The sequence below is a fragment of the Grammomys surdaster genome, unplaced genomic scaffold (assembly GCF_004785775.1).
Source record: "Grammomys surdaster isolate TR1022 unplaced genomic scaffold, NIH_TR_1.0 147, whole genome shotgun sequence".
NCBI lineage: Eukaryota > Metazoa > Chordata > Mammalia > Rodentia > Muridae > Grammomys > Grammomys surdaster.
Window position 1 is genome coordinate 2,327,417 of NW_021604605.1, and position 6,131 is coordinate 2,333,547.

Genomic DNA, 6,131 nt, shown 5'->3' on the forward strand with positions numbered 1-6,131 from the left:
TCCTCCTCCTCCTCCTCCTCCTCCTCCTCCTCCTCCTCCTCCTCCTCTTCCTTCTACTCCTCCTATTTTGAGAAAGGGTCTCACTATATAGCTTTGACTGACCTGAAACTCACTAAGTAGACCAAGCTAACTTCAAACTCACAAAGATCATTGTCTCCTGTGTGAAGGGATTGTCACCACACCCAGTATCAAACCAAATTCTCAAACCATGCCAAAAATATCAAGTGTGAATCCAACAGGCCATGCCAAACTTCTCACATACTCTGCCCTGGCCTTTCTGCCTATTTTGCTGGTTTTTTGCCTCCTATGTCAATAAAAATACTCATTCCCTTTTATTTTGTATGTTCAAACTGTCAAGCTTTTGGTCACAGCCTTCCTCAGGATCCCAACTCATAATGTCCCTTTGTTGCTGTTTTTTTTTTTTTTAAGAAAAGTTTATAAAAACTTTTCTGTTCATAAAACAAGGTCTTTCTGTGTGCCCAGGCTAGCTTTGAACTCACCATTTTCCTGCCATGGCCTCATTAGTGGTTAAGTTTATTGGTGCATACCTCCACAGCAGGCCTTTGTCCCATTTCCTGTCTTTCCAGAGATTAAGGTGCAAGTGTTTAACACAGTTAGCTTCAACTTCCTCTTCCTCTTCTTCTACTACTACTATAAGCTACAGAAAATCATCTCTTTATCAGTCTCTTTTTATTATTTTCTCATTATATTACGTATGTCTCTCAGTCACCTCCCTTCTACCCCCAAGATCCATCACCCTCGACCTCCCCTCAGAAAATAGAAGGCCTCCCACGGATATCACCTAATCATAGCATAAGAAGCTACAGTAAGATCAGGCACATACTCTCACATCGAGGCTGAACAAGACAACCCAGCAGGAGGAAAAGGGTCCCCAAAGCAAGCAAAGGGGTCAGAGACAACCCCTGCTCCCACTGCTAGGATTCCCACAAGAATACCAAGCCACTACACATATGCAGAGGACATAGGTCAGACCCCTCCAGGCAATCTGATCTCTGCAATCCCCAATGAGTTCCTGTCAGCTGACTCTCCTGATGTTTTTTTGACCCCTGAGGTTCCTCAGATCCTTCCTCGGCCTCCTCCCCAGGACTCCCTAAAGCTCGGTCTAATATTTGGCTGTGGGACTCTGCATCTGCTCCGTTCTGTTGGTGGATGAAATCTCTCTGGTCTCTCTGATGATGATTGTGTTGGCCTTTGGTCCCAGCACACACTGCAAACATAACAAATTACAGATCTGACATTTTGTGACTGGGTTGGTGTCCCAGTCCCTCCACTTGGGGCCTTGCCTAGTTCCAGAATATGGCCAGTTCAGGCTCCATGTCTTCCATTATTAGGAGTTTTTGCTAGGGTTACTCTAGTAGATTCCATGGAGTTTCCACCTCGCCCCTGAAATGCCTCCCAATTCCAGGCATATCTCCCAAGTGTTTTCTCCACCCCTCCCCTCTACACCTGATTCCTCCTGTTCCTGGGACACAGTAACTTCCTTCCACTTCTCCCTCCATCATGACCTCTCTTTTTAGTTGAATAACAGCTCCACATTCATCTTTTCAACTGTATTATAAGCTATTTGAAGACAGGCCACATGTCCTACTAGATAAGGTTTTCAACTTCCATCCACATGTCAAATATTCTATTTCCAAAGGAGAGAAATAAAAAGCTGCATGTGTATTTCTGTCCCATCCACAAATCAGTAATCTGAGCTGAAAATAAGGCACGGGGAACTCTCTTTTGCTATCATTTTGGTACAGGGTTATAAAATATGTATCAATGGCTCAGAAATTTTTACCAATCCTTTCATAGATATCTCCAATCAATGAATATATGTACTTATTCTAACTTTTTCTAGCTTTTCCCACAGGCCAAAGTTTTGTCACTTGGCCAAACATGCAGATGTTCTGAGCAGTGGTGGTGTTTCATCGAACTCTTGCATACTCATCACTGGACAATGAGAGAAGAAGAAACCCATCCCTTGAAGAATTTGCCAAGCTCTTCCCTATGACATTTTACAAACAAGAAACTGAATTTATTTCACCACTCATTTTGTTGAAAGAGTTTGGGTCCAAATCATGATCTCTTTAAGGTTCTAACTAGAGGGCTTTGGAGACTCAAAAACCCGGAGTCTTTCTTTGATTCTAAGCAGAAAACTATTACTGGAAATGCTGACAGTTGATAAGTTTGAGACGTATGGTCCCATTCTATTTCTCCAAAATGAGAATGGTGGTTTTCGAAGTAAATTGATAGTGTAAGTAAATCTAACACTTGAAAGAATTTAATTAAATTCCGCCATCTTTAGTGTAAACACCAGACAGAATCTATCCTTCTGGTAAAGACAGGTAATGAAATTCCCCCATGGCAAATGGCTGTTGCACTGGACCAGCTACTGCTGAAAAGGCAGGAGTGATGTCCATGCATGATAGCCTGTAGTCAACAACAAATAAAGACTCTGTAATTCTGAGTGGGAAATTTATCACAAAAGGACAGTAACATGTTAGCCTCCTAGGAGGACTGAGCATCTATCCCTGTAATCTGGAACACAGTAGCCCATAAACTCCTCAGTGAAAGGGAAAGGCCTCAGTCTCACCAGACTGACAAACACTACATTACACTTGAAGTCACAGAGTGGAGGTAAAGGAATGTCAGCATGGAAAGTACAGAATTTACTTTAAAACATTTCCCAACAATACTCACATTTAGTGGGCTAACTACTGCTTCAGAGCTCTAGAAGCCTGGTGGGTAAATTGAATATGTTTCCTAACACCCTTTTTTTTTCTAACAACTATAGTTCTCCTAGAAATCTTTATCAATAGACAGTAGATGGCACAGCCCTTGAAATCCAGTGGCAATATTCAGGATCATGGCTTTCACATGGAAAATATTTGTAAACTGTTTCAGAAAGCCAAGTGTAAGTGAAAGCCTTTCTGACTAGCGATGGGTTGAAGTGAATGGGATTTTATGAAACAGGGGGCAAGGCAGATGGAAAGGTGTTCTGCATCTAGACAAAAATATGAAGAGAAGCAGAATGATCCCATCACATACTCTGCGCCTCTTCCTGAGAAAGCTATGGAAAGTTGATTCCATGACAGGCTTCAAATCGGCAGTTAAGGAGACTAGGCCTAAATCTCTGTTTCCAAGAACTGAGCAATTCCGGGCAAGTCCAGGCCTCAGAAGCTGCCCTGTCACCTGGCCTGAGGCAAAGACAATGGGTCAGCAGCAGTTTCCAGACTTCCTCAGCTACTTCCTCAGCAACAGTTTCCAGACCTCCCCAGCAAGTTTCCAGACGCCACACAGCAGTAATGGAATGTCCGTAGAGATGAACCCAACAGATTAACGTAGAGGTCGCCTACTCCAGAATTCTCTAATGTACTTTAAATCAGGTGTGCAAACTCACTTGGGTGTTTCTCTATCTTGGTAATGATAGTCCCCAGCATGCTGGACTTCTGCAGAATAAAACAATCTTTGCATTTCCATATCGTATCGTCCTTCAAGACTTCCCTTCCCCCAACTTATGTCTGTAATGCCATATGCAACTATGTAAAGTTGGCTGCATCCTCCAACTTTTTTGCTTTTGTGTGGCATCCATGACCTTCCCTCTGCTGGAAATAACCATTAGCTCCTTACTTCCTGTCTGGCTCAGAGTCATCCTTGTCCTTCACTACTATGGTGACCTCTATGAACTATTGCAGGGAAAGGTCTTGGGTTGGAAGGACATTGAGACAGATTGTTACAGGATATGTAGTTTAATAGATGAGTTACCAGTGTCATGGACAGATAGACAATAACATGGTGAAGACCTCTAGACTCCCCACTGGAAACCCTCTGGTGTCCATAATTACAACTTATCACATCGTGTATGTTTATTTCTCCTCCAGAGAGATGTTTTCCTGATAGCAGGAACACATTTTTATTTCCTTACTTATCTCTATCTCCTAACTCAGGGAACAACACATAATGGTTGTCCAACAAATCTTCATTAAGTGAAAGAAATAATTCAATATCTTTAGTTCAAGGAACAAAAGGAATGTGATACAAAGCTAGGTACCTGAAAGTGATTGCTTTATAATTCAATTTCAGCCCAACAACCACATACTTGATTTGCCTGTTGAAATAGTATGTCTGCCTCTGTTTTCACTACCATGACCCATGATTCTTTCTTTCCATCTTTCTTAGAAAGTTTTGCCTTGATAGTACTGCCACATGTCTTTAAACCCAGCACCTGGGAGGTAGAGGCAGGTGAATCTCTGAATTTCAGGACAGCCTGGTCTACAAAGCAAGTTGCAGGATAGTCAGGGCTACACAGAGGAATCCTGTCTCAAAAATAAAAGCAAGAAGAAGAAGGAGAGAAGGAGAGAAAGAGAGAAAAAGAAAGAATGAGACCAGTGTCTTAAATAAAAGCCTCTGACATGTTTTATTTATTATTATGGGGCGAGGCATGCCTGTCACATGCTTGTAGAGGTCAGATGATAACTAGTCTCATGATTTTTTCACAGTTCTTATTTATATATATATTTCCCTTCTTTCTCAGATGACTACCTCTTTCTCTCTCTCTCTCTCTCTCTCTCTCTCTCTCTCTCTCTCTCTCTCTCTGTGTGTGTGTGTGTGTGTGTGTGTGTGTGGTGTTGTGTATTTGGGTGGTATGTTCAAGTTCAGGCACAAGTGCTTGTAGACACCTAAAATAGACTTCAGATGTCTCTCTCTCCTTGATCACCCTCTGCTTTTATTTTTTGAGACAAGTTCTTTCTGTGCACCTGAAACTTATGATTCTGCCAGGCTGGCTGGCCAAGGAGCTTTAAGGGTGTATCTCCCTCCCCTGAACCCCTCCTATCTGGCATTACAGGCATGTGATTCATTCTTAGCTTTTTATATTGGACATTTATGTGAGTTCTTTTGTGTGGATTCTGCAGATTTGAACTTGGCTCCTTGTGCTTGATGGAGCAGGCACTTTCACTGACTGAACCACCTTCCTATCCCCATGACTACACATTTCTTAAGGGCAGGTAAATGGCAAGCGTGAGCTTTCTTTTGTGTGTATTACACACGGTAGGCAATCAATAAGCATATGTTGAGTTAATACCTTGTCTATGGCTCTTTACAATTGACAAAGCATCATACAGTGTTTCAGTGTGACAAGAAAACCAAGTGTTATTCCTTCAGTCCAGCCTGTTCTTTAGTTAAAGAAAACAAATAATCAGAAAGCTGGAGGCTTAGCCCATTATCAAACAATGGGCAAAAAACAGGACTGAATACTCTGGGAGCCCCCCTGCTTCTAACGCTGAGAGTGTTTATTTCTTCCCTTTGTTTCCCTTCTGTAGGCCAATCAGCTTTTCCCTGCAGGGAGCTCCTTCTTGAAGAAAGTCCCCACTGGGTTCATTGATATAAACCACCTCATGGAATGCTTCAGACAAGGAGCAGTAACAGCTGCCGGACTTGATTATCCAAAGGAAATTCTTCTGAGCTGGGACTTCAGTAATGTGTGTTTGACTCCTTTCTGCTTTTCTGAGCTCACACAGAAAGTAAGCTTTCTCTGGAGTCAGCTCAGAGCCCAGATCAAATTACACACGTCTGAATCCACGTTGCCTACATGTTAGTCAATCACACAATCGCTGGGGAAAAAAAAATCCTGGGCATTTTGAAGCATATATTATGCTTCTTCAATGTCCATTCAAATACATTACCACATTCAGATCATCCATCAGTGCCCCCAGGGGCAGCAAGAGGCAATTTTATTCCCAGGTGCCAGAAGGAAAACATGTTCAGAGGGATTAAATACATTACCCAGGCTTAGATAGTTACCATTTTCTTGGCTGTGATTTTTTTTTTTTTTGAAGCCTGGAGACTTAGTAGTCCAGACTTAAAAGAACAAAGAACATTTATTAGTAGTCAAGATGAATATGTACTGTGGGTCAAGAAGACTTGACGCTTAATAAAGCACATCAACCGTGCAACAAAGAGGAAAAGCCTTCCATAGACAACTGACAAAGGAAGTCGCATGCTTCATTTATTCGGTCAATAAATAAAACTCATTTTTTTATCACATTAGTCTCTAGCAGGCTCCTATGACAAGCGTGTTACATTCTAGTCAGTTACAATGGCACTCCAACATTGAACATGAGCAA

General features: G+C 42.0%; 1 pseudogene; it reads right to left on the reverse strand.

The window, feature by feature from the left end:
* LOC114619118 overlaps window positions 1-514 on the reverse strand; it is a 3,577-nt pseudogene extending 3,063 nt beyond the window's left edge.
* Window positions 515-6,131: the final 5,617 nt, after the last annotated feature.